General features: G+C 48.2%; 1 protein-coding gene across 3 annotated transcripts in view; it reads left to right on the top strand.

Annotated features, from left to right (window-relative positions):
* Positions 1–14,844, top strand: part of SH3PXD2A (SH3 and PX domains 2A) — a 247,911-nt gene that overhangs the window by 72,902 nt on the left and 160,165 nt on the right. The window lies entirely within an intron of this gene.

The following is a 14,844-nucleotide window of genomic DNA, read 5'->3' as shown; positions in this document are numbered from 1 at the left end:
TTGGCCAAGCCCTCCTGATTCTTCCCTCACATCCACAGCCTTGTTACCAGGCTTCCCAGCACTCCAGTCCGGCCCCTTCCAGCTGCTTCTCTGCATTGCAGCCAGTCAGCTCTTCTTTTCTATTGTTTATTTTTTTAATTATGAATTTTTTTAATCCTGCAGAAAATACTATAATATATCAGTGGATCTTCTCATTAACACATGTTTACATTTTGCCACATTGTATTCACACGCTTATTTTAAATGGAGGTATACTTGACATCCCTTTTGGCTCAGCTGGTAAAGAATCCACCTGCAATGCGGGAGACCTGGGTTTGATCCCTGGATTGGGAAGATCCCCTGGAGAAGGGAAAGGCTACCCACTCCAGTATTCTGGCCTGGAGAATTCCATGGACTATACAGTCCATGGGGTTGCAAAGAGTCGGACACGACTGAGCGACTTTCACTTCACATACTTGACATCAAATACTTTTTTTTCCAAGAAATAAAATGGTGCCAATAGAGGAGGTGTCTGATAAATGCTAGATTCCTGTCCTCCTGCCTCGGGTCTTACCGAGAAGGTGGAACTGGAGGTGGGTCTAGGGGAAGGGCTGGTTTGGTGGACTGAGAAGAAGTCCACCTGTGTGGACCCCTGAGTGTGTGAAGGTGTGGAGGCAGGACTGCCTGCCCCTATCACGGTTGGGGGATCCCGGCTTCGTGGAGGACGGAGCTGGGCAGGGAGGGCCGCGGGTGCCGGCAGGCCTCAAGCAGCCAAGCCCTTTCCCCCTCAGCCCTTCCTCCTCCTCCCGCACCTGGTGCTAAGTGGGCAGCTGCCGAGTTTATGAGGTCGCGAGCGGAAGCCATCACCTGGGTCGGCAGCAGCACTGCCACCTGGACCGGCAGCCTGCAGCTGGGCACCAGGGTGGGCTCCGTGGGGAGCTCTTCCTCTTGCGTTTCCTGGTTCCCTGGCAGGAGTCAGGTTCTCCCCACCAGGAAAGCCTCATTAAACCAGCTGGCCTGGCCACAGAGCCTGGGGAGGGCAGGGCTGGCCTGGGTGGCTCGCCTCACTGCATGGGCTGCTTGTCTAGGCTCCCCTGGCAACTCTGCCTGAGTGCGAGTTTTTGCTTTGGGGACTTTTCTCTTTTTCTTCTGGGCCCCACTTGCTTCCCCTTCTGCAAGTTGTGAAGAGACACTAGGACACCCTTGGCCTAAAGGGCCTCTAGAAGAGGGAAAAAGCCTTGTTGTTATTCAGTTGCTAAGTCATGTCTGACTTTCTGTGACCCCATGGACTGTAGCATGCCAGGCTCCTCTGTCCTCCACTGTATCCTGGAGTTTGCTCAAATTCATGTCCCTCGAGTCAGTGATGCCATCCAACCATCTCATCCTCTGTCGCCCTCTTCTCCTCCTGGCCTCAATCTTACCCAGCATCAGGGTCTTTTCCAGTGAGTCAACTCTTTGCATCAGGTGGCCAAAGTATTGGAACTTCAGCTTCACCATCAGTCCTTCCAATGAATATTCAGGGTTGATTTCCTTTAGGATGGATTGGTTGGATCTCCTTGCTGTCCAAGGGACTCTCAAGAGTCTTCTCCAGCACCACAGTTCGAAAGCATCAATTCTTCAGCACTCAGCCTTCTTTATGGTCCAACTCTCACGTTCATATATGATTGCTGCCTCCTGTGGGCTAAATGGCCAACCTCAGTGACCAGGAAGGGAGTCATCAGAGCAGTGACCCAGCGTTGGCCCTGGATGCCATCAGCCAGATCAGGGCGCTTGGGCCCCCCAGGGCAGCTGTTAGGAGTACCTGAGGTGCCAAAGGAATTCAAATCCAGTTGGGACCACCCCCAACCTGGCCCGTCCCCATCCATATCCTGCTCAAAGACAAGTCTGCACATCCTCAAAATGAGCCCAGCTCCGCACTCTTCCTCTCTGTCCACTCTGCCCCCACCCTGGTCCAGCCCCATCACATTCCACCTGGCAGTTGAACCAACCTTCTTGGGGATCTCCCCGCTTGTGCGCTTGTCTTCCCACCCATTAGAGATCCTTCTAAAAATAAATCAGGTTGTATAACACCCCCATTTTATAACCTTTCTGAAAGCCTTCCTTTCTTTTGGGAATGAACTCCCAATTCCTTACCCCACCCACCTGCTCTTCCAGACCTGTCCCCTGCCGCCTCCTTCCCTGGCTCTCAGATCACCTGCTCGATCCTGGGGCACCCGTGCAGTGCTGCCTTGGGGCCTTCGCCATTGCTCTTGCCACTGCCTGGAATGCCCTTCCCCCAGGTCTTCAAGCAGCCAACTCTTTCTGGGTTTCAGACCTCCTGTGGCACCTCCCAGACAGGCCTTCCTTGATCACTTCCTCCGAAAGCCCCCCAGCCCTGTTGCACTGGGCTTTCCAGGTGGCGCTCATGGTAAAGAACCCACCTGCCAATGCAGGAGATGCAAGAGACTTGGGTTCGATCCCTGAGTCAGGAAGATCCCCTGGAGGAGCAATGGCAACCCACTCCAGTATTCTTGCCTGGAGAATCCTATAGAAGAGCCCAGCAGGCTACAGTCCATGAGGTCCCACAGAGTCCAACATGACTGAAGCGACTTAGCACAGATGCACCTGTCACACTGTCACATTCTGTTATCTTCAAGACATTTATCTCTGTGATAAATTATCTTCTTAACTCTTTGTCTATTGTTTATGTCTTGTTCTTGCTGGAATGTGAGCTTGAGGAGAGCAAAATCTTGCTTGTTCATCAACTTCTGTTTTCCCAGTGCCTAGAACAGTGCCTGAAACAGAGCAGATATTCAGGAAATTGTCATCAAATGAATGGATTGGGTGTGTGGTGAGCTGGCACTGAGAGAAGGGAATGGGCGAGAGAGGCCCGCAGCCTTCTGCTCCATGCCAAAGATGAGATCTGCTGCGTAACTCCCATTCCCCCTGGTGGGCGTCCGTCTTTGCTTGTAGACTGGACTTGCCATTGGGAACACTTGTAAGGATTAGCTGGAACAGAAAGTAACTTTCAACTTTAAAACTACTAGAAAACAACAGTGACAAATTCGAGAACAAGGTGCATCTGGAAAGTGAGAATATAATGCTAAGAAAAAATATGCAAAGAATACTAAAAGTGAAATACTAAATGTGAAATACTAAATACTAAACATGAAATCAAAAATGTCATTGCCACATAAGACATTCAGTAGAGGGTCTGGGGGGAGGGATAAAGAAATTTTCTAAAAGATTAAAATACAAAACTTGGAAGAAAAGTTATAGACGATCAACCCAGAAGATTCAGTATCTGTTGAACAGGAGGTCTTACATGAGAGAACAGAGAATATAACAGAGAGGGAGAGAGATTAATGAAAGCAAGTTTTCTAATAATGAAAATAGTATGTATTTTGGGTTGAACGTTCTTTTAAATACTTCTGGTTGATCTTTCCAAAGATGGCCACATCTCCTTTTCCACATGACTTTTGCAATGAGACTTTTTTACCTCTTTCAGTACAGAGTCGGTTTTCTCTACTCTTAATCCTGTGCTTATCCTGAATCACAGGTTTCAACAAGAATATCTTCCACTTGAAGATATTCTTATCTGTAAGAAATGCATGATTAAATAGCTAATTATCTTTGTAAAAAAGATTAAAAAATCATGTTCTAATAAGAGAGAGGATGGGAACGAGGTTTGAAGTACCTCTTTCGCTCCGTATTTCCCTTCTTGTTTTTAGTAACGTTTTCTTTGGGATAACACAGATTAGTGACGGAAGAATACACGTCATATTTTCTAGGGGAAAATTTTATTTTCCAGTTTAAACTCTTATATTTTGAAAGAATTTGAAGTTTTGTTACCATGTATATATATATTACTTACACAAAATATTTTTGTGTATTTCTGTAAAATAAATAATGCTATAAAAATTTTTTTTTGTCTTGGAAGAAATATACCAAATGAAAGAAAAGTCTATGCGTGGAAATAAAGTATATCTTTGGTTTATGGGTGGTGGGGGGGTGCGGGGAGAAAGATTAGCTAAAATCCTTGTGGCAAACTCCTGGCTTTCAAGTTTTAATGTACACAAACTACTTAGCATCTTGTCTAAATGCAGGTCCTAATTCAGCAGGTCTCCCGGGGGTTTGAGATTCTGCATTTCCATCAGCTCTTAGGTTAGTTTCAGGATCACAGCTTGAGTAGTGAGGCCAGGGAGTATTGGAAAGATACATTTGAAGCCCTTCTTCTCCATCCCTTGCTGTTTCTTCCTTCTATTCAAATGTGCTCAATCTCCCCTTTAGCCATGGTCCATTGTGATCAGATGGGAATTTGACCTGGAGAGTCTGATGAAGAACACTGTTCCAGCAGTTCCCAGGGGCTGCCAAGGGTGGGTGTGAGTGGCCTCAGAGGGATGGTGCGCTCGTCACTGAAGGTGTTCCTGTGAGCTCAAATGGTCATGTATCGGAGGTGTCATGAGCCCTGTGTGGGGAGGAGGAGGCTCCTCCACACAATTTCACCGTGTACCTGTGTGTGCCTTCTACAAACTTGTGGAACCAGGATCTCAAGTTGGGGCTCATTCACCTGTGACTTTCACAGGTCACCTGGCAAGCTTCAATCCCCACCCTTCTCAGTCCTTCCATTTGGCATTCTAAATACTATATGTGTGATTTGGTAGGCAGGGCAGGGGGAGAAGGGGTGATGGCTTGGCTTCAGGAATAGTTCGGACATGTAGGAATGTAATGCCTGACTAGATTGGATCTAGGAGTGGGAGGGAGTTCTGCATTTTATATTGTTTTCCCAACCTTCAATTTGGTTCAACAGACCTTGATTTAGAGCTCCTTTTTATTAGTCAGGACAAGTTAATTGCCTTGTAACAAACTCTCAGTGATTCAATACAATGGAGGTTTATTTCTTGCTCGTGTCATAGACCAAAACAAGCTCTACTCCAAGTAGTCACTCAGGGAATCCAGACTCTCCTGTCTGGTGACTCAATTCCCCATGCATCTGTTTCCACCCCGCGAAAGAGGGAGGAGAGAGTGTGAAAAATTGCAGGGAGATTTTGTGGGTTGCCTGATGGATGTACACATCACCCCTGCTCATATTCCATCAATCAGAATTCAGTCACATGACTGTAATTCCCAGCAAAGAAGGCTGGGAAATGTAGTCTAGCTGTGTGCCCAGCTATGTGTCAGACATTGTGATGAGCAGTGGGCACAGTTGCTTACAAGAGGCTCACAGGCTTTTGAAAGGAGGCAGATGTATGAACAAATCATTACCATATAGTAGTAAGTGCGGCTCTAGAAGTGTGACTGAACCACAGAAGCAATCGAGAGGAGTCAAGGAGGGCTAAAGGCCTCAGAGGTGGTGGATTGGATTCCAGGAGAGAGGAACAGAATGTGCAAAAGCACAGAGCTCTGGAACAGCATGTTGTATCCAAGGAGGATGCTGGCAGGGCATGCAGTGTGTGGGGACCCGCAGTAGTAGCAGGACACAAGACTGGAGAGGTCAGGCGGGGCAGAGGTCGTGAATGGGCTTGTGTCCCACGGGAGGCTGACAACCAACAAAGGGCTCAAAGCTGAAACAGCCAGATGGAGGCAGATTACAGCAACATCAGGGATGGTAAGTGCTTAGCACTCTCCTCACCAGAACCTTTGGAGAGGTTTTATGTGTGTTTTGGCCTCTTGTGCTGTGGGGTGTCTGACAGAGTAAGATGTGGGAAGGTGGGCAGGGGACTGACCCGAGGCACCAGCTGCAGCAGCACCCCTGGGCACTCCCTGGGCCCGTGTGGCTTCTGCCAGGTCCACCCGACAGCCAGGTCTCACCAGTGGCTTCCAGTAGCTCCAGAGTCACTCAGGCAGGGGAGAGTCAAGCTCCTGGGAAGTGAGCGTGCCATATTGCTAGGGCCAGGCCACAGGGAAGAGCTGGACTCTGCACGGTGATCTCAGCCTCTGTAGCCCATTCTTCATGTTTTCCTTTTACACAAGACTGGGAGGGGAGAGGTGAGGATGGGGTCCAGAAGCACCCTCACCATTTTGGAAGAGAGAAGAAAATACGGAAGCGAGACACGTGGAGAAGGGGAGGGAGAGGAAGGCAAGGACGTGGATTGTCCACTGGGAGCGTCCCATGTGGCTTCTTTCCCAGAAGGCAGGGTTAAGGCAGCACCACGGGACCTGCTCTGAGATCTCACTGTCTGAACAGCAGCCTGGGCCCAGGACCACCGAGGGTCTGTCCCGGCCTCATCTCTGCCAGGAATGTGCTGTCTTTGCCCCAGACTTTGATCTGACTTTGATCCCACGGCTGGTCGGAGACCACAATTCTGGGCCGTTTGGAGGGATGATCAGGATGAGAGAATGAAGATACACTGGGGCTGGGGGTGTGGTCCAGCCAGACAGAGAAGGTGGAGGTCTGCCCTCCTTCGGCCCCTTCCTCCTTCCTCACCTCCTTGTGGGCCTCTTTCTGTTAGTTTTTTAAATTAATTAATTAATTTAGGCTGTGGTGGGTCTTCATTGCTGCAATGTGGCCTTTCTCTAGTTGTGGCAAGTGGGGTCCACTCTTCATTGCCGTGCATGGGCTTCTCATTGAGGTGGCTTCTCTTGTTGCGGAGCACAGGCTCTCGGTGCACGGATGTCAGTAGTTGGGGCTTGTGGGCTGTAGAGTGCAGGCTCAGTATCTGTGGCACATAGACTTAGTTGCTCCGCAGCTCGTGGGGATCTTCCTGGTCCAGGGATGGAACCTGTGTCCCTTGCATTGCAAGGTGGATTCTTAACCACCAGGGAAACCCCCCTCTCACTCTGTTGACAGTCCTTAGGGGTTCAGGCAGGAGAGGGAAGTGTCAGGCAGCTCTGAGACCTTGTGAGGGGTCTCTGGTGAGGTTAGGGGATAGAGAGACACCTCTCCCCAGGAGGGACCAGAGTGACCTTAGCCAGGACCCCGCTGGAACTGCCACTCCAGTGTGGGCAGGCTCACCTTAGGTGACCTTATTCTCTGTGGGGAGTGTCTGCGCTGACACCCTGGACCGGTCCCAGGCTTTCTTTGGCAATTCATCCCCACACAGATGTCTCTTTCCCCACTGCTCCATCCCATGTCCCGGGCAGACTTGTCTTTCCAGAATTCCACTTTCACATGGTTCCTTCTGCTCAGCATCCTCCAGGGGCTCCCTCTTGCCCTGAAGAGGAAGTCCAAGTTTTTCCTTCTTGTGTCAGATGACTGTCCAGCCAACTTCTTACACCACCCGACACTCACTCTTGCAGCCCCAGCACCCGGCTCCCACAGCCCCCCCTGCTTTCCTGGGCGTGAGAGGAAGGAGGACCCAGACAGCAGCGCAGGGGTGTTGGGAGGAGATTGGGGTGTAGCTCCAATTCCATGGCAGGAAACCACGTCTCAGGCCCTGTGAGTCCTGGGGGAGGTCTGCTCATTTTCAGAGCCGGGCCTAGAGCTGACAGAGTCCAGAATCTCTGACCCAGTCTTTGGTCCCTAGCTTTCCAGGTGTTTGGCTTCTCTAGCAATACTCCTTTCCTCCCTGGTCCAGGGAAGCGTGGGCCGTGTGCGTTGGGCTGTGAAGTTACAGGTGAGGGACCCTGAAGTCCTTTCGGCCATCGATAGTGAGGGCAGGGTGTGACTGACAGCCCGGAGCAGCTCCCTCAAAGCAGAAAGGGCTGGAGGAGGAACAGGAAGATCATCCCACTGGAGCTTCTTCACCTTGGAAAGGGCGACCTCATTTGTCAAGCATGTATGTAAGCCAAACACTGTGCTCACCTGTGTAATCTCATTCAATCCACACACCACGGTGGGGAGGCTGTTTTCACTCACTGCCCCCTTAAAGATGAGAAAACTGGATCCCAGAGAGGTTAAGTGACCCAGTCAGTGTCACATAGCCAGGATGGGATGGAACTGGAACCCTCCGCCCTTGACTCCCACCCTGTGCTTTTTTTCCAAAGGTTGTGGGTCTGCGTGGTGGAGGTGTGTGGAAGGAGCCCCCTATGTAGTTTCATGGGGGAGGCAGGGCCTCCTCTGGTTTGGATACTTTCTAGGATAAGGCCATTGTGCACATCCCTGCTTCTTCACTCTGCATCTCTCTGTGGGTGTTGCAGGCCCCACCACGTTAATGTCAAATACATCCCAGCCAGCTCCCAGGCATCCAATGAACTGCTGGGAAAGCCAGAGGTCTCCTCCCCAAACAGCCCACGCACAACAGCTGGGCAGCTCCCCAGGGGCCCCTAGAGGCTCACAGACACCTCCCAGACCCGTCTGTGCCTCATGGGCTCTGTGCCTCCGTGACCTCAGGGCTGTAGGTTCCCAAGCACTTTTCCTGGCGCTGGGGATACAGGCTAGGGCCATACCAAGAGTGATGCTGATGACAGCGGTGGTCATAATAGCTCACGTGTGGGGGCCTCTAGCCTGTGCCACGCTCTGTGCCAAGTACTTGACACACATTATCTCATCGAATCCTCTCACCCAGCCCATCAGGCAGATTCTACAACTGTCCTCATTTTGCAGATGAGGAAACTGATTTGAATCCAGATCTGAGTAGCTGTGTACCGTTTATTATTATTCACATTTTCCAAAACGTTGTGCAGGCACCTTGTGAGCACAGGAAGAGGCTTTGGGGTAATATATGGGCTAATTCTTTCTCTTTTCATAGTTATGTATTGTTTCAATGTGTGCTAGGGTTAGGGGGTGAAGTCTATGTGCTCCCCAAATGCGTATGTTGAAGCTGTAATCCCTAGCACCTCAGAATGTGACCTTATTTGGAAATAGGCTTGTTGCAGATGCAATTAGTTAAGATGAGGTCATGCTGGTGGGCCCCTAATCCAATGACTGATATCCTTATAAAAAGGAAAAATTTGGACACAGACCGGCACACAGGGAGAACGCCATGTGAAGATGAAGCCAGAGACGGGGTGATGCTTCCACAAGCCAAGGAACACTGAAGATTGCCAGCAAATCACAGAAACTAGGAGAGAGGCATGGAACAGAGCCTCTCGCACAGACCTCAGAGGGAGCTAGCCCTGCCAACACCTTGTTCTCAGACTTCTGGACTCCAGAACTGAAACAATGTATTTCCATTGTTTAAGCCATTCAGTTTGTGATGTTTTGTTGTGGTGACCCTAGCAAGTTAATCCAGTTAGAATATGAATGTATGTTTGTGTGTGTGTGTGTGTGTGTGTGTGTGTGTGTATGTGTGTGTGTGTGTGTGTGTGTGTGTCTGCACATAGTGTTCCCTGGTAGCTCAGCTGGTAAAGAATCTGCCTGCAATACAGGTGACCCTGGTTTGATTCCTGGGTCAGGACAATCCCCTGGAGAAGGGATAGGTTACTCACTCCAGTATTCTTGGGCTTCCCTGGTGGCTCAGATGGTAAAGGATCCACCTGCAATGCAGGAGACCTGGATTCCATCCCTGGGTTGGGAAGATCCCCTGGAGAAGGAAAGGGCAACCCACTCCAGTCTTCTTGCCTGGAGAATCCCCATGGACAGAAGAGCCTGGAGGGCTACAGTCCATGGGGTCGCAAGAGTTGGACACGACTGAGCAACTAAGCACAGCACTCACATATAGTTTGTGTACAAACACACATACACACACACCAATACACTTATGATTTCATAGATATTATTGCTTTGGATCACATAGATATGTGACTTTTGATAGGTTGAATAATGCTCCCCCACAGAGATGTCCCCACTCTAATTCCTGGAACCTGGGCTTGTTACCTTCTGTGGTGAAAGGAGCTTTTTAGATCTTGAAAGGGGAGAGTATTCTCGATTATCCAGGTGAGCAAGAGGCGCAGGAGATTCAGAGGAGGAGATGTGACAGTGAAAGCAGAGATTGGCGTGCTTTGAAGATGGAGGATGGGGCTGTGAGCCCAGAAGTATGGCTGGCCTCTGGAAGCTGAAAATGGCAAGGAAACCAAGTCTCCGTGCTGAGCTTCAGGAAGGAAACCGCTCTGCTGACACCTGGAATTTTAGCCCCTTAGTTCTCATTTTGCACTTCTGACCTGAGCTCCAAGAAAATTAGTTTGTGTTGTTTTACGGCACTGAGCTGTAGTAAGTTGTTATAGCAATCACAGGAAACTAATATACAACAAAAATAACTATTTAAGTTTTTCCAGAAAGGGACTCAAAGAAAAGTAATAGATAAATCGTAGTAGTGGCATCGATCCCATGTAGGGAAGGGGGCTTGTGCCTTTATTTGGGGGATTCTGTGCTGCCCTGCCTCCAGGGGAAACTGCATCATTTGGGGAAACCCCACGGCCTGGGCTTCACTCTAGCCTATTATCACTCCTTTGCTCTGTGTTGTTGAGCAAGTTACATAACTTCTCTGTGCACCTGTCTCCTTGCCTATAAAACACAGGGTGAATCGCACCTACTTGGTTTGCAGCACGTAGTAATCACTCTGTTTTGCCTCGATCATTGCTCACTATTCTAATCTTCTCTGATTCTCGTAACAGCCCTGAGAGGCAGGCAGCGGAGGATCTATTCGTGGATCATTTTTGAGCACCTGGCTTCTGCTCTTCACTTGCTTCTGCATGATTGTTCATAGTGGGTGCAGAGGCCAGGGCACTTGTGAGCTTGTGAACCACCCCACCCATGAGTCTCCCTAGTTACCAGACCTCAGCTCTGGGAAGGCAGGAGCGCCTCTAGCATCAGTGTTGCAGAATCAGACTCAGAATCTAGGAACCCTTGCTTGAGAGTGTGTTGTATTTGTGCACACGATGACAAGCTGGTGCTTCCTGGAGAGGGGACCTTGGGGTAAGCAAGGCCAAATTGAGGTGTATGGGCTCCCTGGGGAGGCTGACAATTTGATGTTCCCTTCAAATCGGTGGTCTTTAAATATGTATTGAGAATGTCTTTAGCATCTGTGGGAAGGTGTCGGGGGAAAGTAGAGAGGGCCCTGGTGGTACCCAAAGCCTCTTCTGTTGCTCTGAGTTGTTCATCTCAGACCCTCAACAAAGCAAAGCGCCCACCTGTTTCCAGACTCAGCACTTAGACAGCAGTTTAGTGAGTAAGGGCTATTACTCGAGCAGGCATCTGGGGCATCTCACCTGCCATCCCCACCTGCAGAGTTTCCATCCACATGCAGTACCAGCCTCGAGATGAGCTCTGGAATGGATTCCTTCTCCACGCCGTCACATTTTCCGAGATGCTTTCAGATGCCATGACTGCCCGCCCCCATCCTTGTGGAGTGGGACCCCGGGCCTCTGCCCGTATCCTGCTCTGGGGCCAGCTGTGTGGTCATCCCCAAATCACTGGAATGAATGATCAGGGGCCTCCACCCGAGATCCCACCACTTTCTCCAACACATGGCGGCCTTTCATGGAATTCATGACAAGTCACTGCGCTCCAGTCTGAGTGCTTCCTCTAGCAGTCCTGAAACTCCCACTGCCAAGCCTTTGTATTGGCCATTTTTCCCACTGGAATGCCCTCTTCCCCTTTCTCCCCGCCCCCCATTTATGCAAGCCCTACATCTAACGTGTCCTCCTCTGAGAAGTCTGCTTTGCTTCCTCCAGCTATACCAGTCTTGTGCTTCCCTGAGCCCCATCACATGCTTTTTATGCCTCTCAGAAGCCTGGCACTCATCTAACACTACTGGCTAAGCCTCTTGTGCCCGTGTGGCCTTCCCAGCTCCCAGTCACATCATGGACTGTAATGTACACGCTTCCCGAATCCCACCCATTCAGTGTCTGGAGCATCATGGTAATGGCTTGGTTGGGAAAGGATTTGAAGTCATGAAAGCTTGCACGCTTTCCAGAAAATGTTCAAGGACGACTTCTTAGGCTTGTTAAGGACTCTGGAACCCAGGATGGGCTCTCTCACAAAGCTGGCATGTGTACCAACACCCTGAGTCTTCAGTGTGGCTTGTGCCCATCCCCCAGCAACCAAATGCATCCAAGGAAGGCAGCTCCTTGCCAGGGTGGAGGGGTCCTCTCTACCCTTTGTCTCTTCTGCTGCTGCTTCCGGGATACCTAAGGTGTCGAGTCTGTACTCCAAAGACTCTAGTGGGTTTGGCAAGAGAGCCTGTATCCTTCCTATCCATCCATCCACAACCTCTCCTTATCTTGGGAACTCTCTGAGCAGCTGCCAGGCTGCGTCATGGCTGTGCTGCCCCTTTCTGTGTACAGAGCATGTCTCCTGCAGCATCTTCTCTGGGTCCTCATATCTTCCCTGTGAGTTGCATCATCTTCCCCCATTGCACAGATGAGAATAAGTGCCTTGCATAGGGTCACTGTGCAGCCAGTGCCGTTTGGAGCCCAGGCTCCAGACTCGAATGCTGTGCTCAGGGCTCTGTGTGTGGCTGCTCCTGGGGTGACAAAGAGAGAATTGTCCTGACGCCTCTCTGCTGTAGAGCCCTGGTATCTTATTCTTTCCTTTTTTTATTGTGCTAAAATATGCATAACATCAATCTTAACATTTTTGTAGTATGGTAAAATACACATAAAACTTATTTCACCTTTTTAAAAATGATAACTTTTAACAAATATCTTTATTTATTTATTTGACTGCATTGGGTCTTGGTTGCAGCACTCGGGATCTCCGTTTCATCACGCGGGATCTTTTGTTAGAGCGCACGGTCTCAGTGGCTGGGACACATGGGCTTCGTTGCTCTGTGGCATATGGGATCTTAGTTCCCCAACCCAGGATGGAACCCGTGTCCATTGCATTGCAAGGCAAATCCTTAACTGTTGGACCACAAGGAAAGTCCCTCATTTTAACCTTTTTTAAGTGTACAGTTCATCGGCATTAAGTACATTTACACTGATGTGCGGCCATCACCACCACACTTCACAACTTTTCATCTTACTTTCTCCTTCAAGTCCTAGTGTCTTATACCTTCTAGGGGTTAGTTCCTTTTTAATCAAGATGTCACAACCCTTCAAGAGCCAAAGGCGTGCATCTTTGGAGGGTTCTTTTTTTTTCCTTTCAGTTTTTATATTTGTAGTCTATATATAAGTTTCTATTGGTTGTGAGTACTGACTTTTTCCCCCTTTCTGTCTTTATGCCTCCCATTTCTTTCTCTTGTGTTAATACCTTGGGAAGCAGCATAGATCCAATAACAGATGAAAGTAGTGGAGAGCATGCTTGTTTTATCCCAGTGTTTCTTCACTGAGGAGTGTTGTGGGTAAACGTTCTCAGATCAAGAAAGTTTGCTCCCATTTCCTGTTTGCCACATTAAAAAAAAAATCATAAATAGGTGTTGAGTTTTATCAAAGAATGATTATGTAGTTTTTATCCTTTACCTGATGATGTGGCAAATTACATTGATATCTTCTAAGTATGCATCATTCCTACACCTTCAGTGAAATTTCATAGAAATGGAACTCTAGTGGTAGAATTTCTGAATCCTTTCTTTCATTCAGTTGATGCATTCAGACTATGGTAGTCAAGAGACCGGTGTCTGTAGCCAGATTGCCTGGGTTCAAATCCCAGTTCCACATCTTGTTTTCTCGGCAGGTTATTTAATCTTTCTGTATGGTCATTTCTCTGTCTGGAAAATAGGGTATTAATAGTACCTACCTCAAAGTTGGTATGAGAATTGAGATGAGCAGGTGCCTAACCACTTGCCTAGTGGCTCAGATAGTAAAGAATCCGCCTGCAATGGAGGAGACCCTGGTTCAATCTCTGGGTTGGGAAGATGCCCTGGAGAAGGGAATGGCTGCCCACTCCGGTATTCTTGCCTGGGGAATCCCATGGACAGAGATCCTGGTGGGCTACAATCTATGGGGTTGCAGAGTCGGACACGACTGAGCGACTAATACTAATACGTTGGGCTTCCCTGGTAGCTCAGTCGGTAAAGAATCTGCCTGCAGTGCAGGAGACCTGGATTCAATCCCTGGATCACGAATATCCCCTGGAGAAGGAAAGAAGGAAGTGACAACCCACTCCAGTATTCTTGCCTGGAGAATCTCATGGACTGAGGATCCTGGTGGGTCCATGGGGTCGAGAGAGTCAGATACAGCTTAGTGACTAAATCACCACCAAGTGCCTAACATAAACTAAGTTCTCAATAAATCTTATTTTTATCATCAAGCATTTATACCAGGACCTGTGGTAGGTGCTGGGAACTCAGAGTTAGGGTAACTACATGGCTCTATTAACCAGTACAGTCTTGGAAGTCCTATTTTGTACCTTTTATCCTGACATAATTATCAATAGTGTTCCTTTTCGCTCTCAGTAGCTTCCCATTTTGGATGATAAATTTTTTGATCGCCAACTGATAGATGAAGAGGTTAGTGTCATGTGGAGGACCTGGATAGACTTTGTAGCTGAGGTTCCCTAATGTGAAGCAGAATTGTGGTTGGGGTCAAGATAGAGGACTTTCTGGCCCCCGCAGGCATCTCAGCCTTTCCCTTGTCTTCTTATTTGCATTTTTTTCCAACAAGAAATCTACAGTCATCATTAGCTTTGTTCCCCTGCATGTAAAAATGTCTTTTTTCCTATGGTTGCTTTTAAGAATTTTCTCTTTATTACTGATTTTTGAGTAACCTGCTTATGATGTGCCTTGGTATAGTTTTCGTTATGTTTCTTGACTTCGCAGTTGAATTGCGTGGGAAGGGGTCTATGAGTCCAAAGAAGAAAGGATATTTAAAAAAATTTTGAACATTGAACATAGTGAAAACACAGCATATGAAAATTTGTGGGTCACAACTAAAGTACTGTTTAGAGAGAAAACTATCATCATGATATGTCTGAATTTTAAAAGAGTTTAAAATCAATCATCTAAATTTTCACTTTAAGAAAAAAACCCTAAACCTAAATTAATTAAAAGAAAAGATATTATGAGAACAAAACAATAAAATAAAAGGTAGAAAATAGTAAAGAAAACTAACAGAACCCAAGTCTGCTCTTTGAAAAGATTAATAAAATTGATAAACTCCTACTAAGAACAACCAAAAAGAGAAAAG

This window comes from Bubalus bubalis, chromosome 23, assembly GCF_019923935.1.
Source record: "Bubalus bubalis isolate 160015118507 breed Murrah chromosome 23, NDDB_SH_1, whole genome shotgun sequence".
Taxonomy (NCBI): domain Eukaryota; kingdom Metazoa; phylum Chordata; class Mammalia; order Artiodactyla; family Bovidae; genus Bubalus; species Bubalus bubalis.
This window is presented reverse-complemented; position numbering and strand designations above follow the sequence as displayed.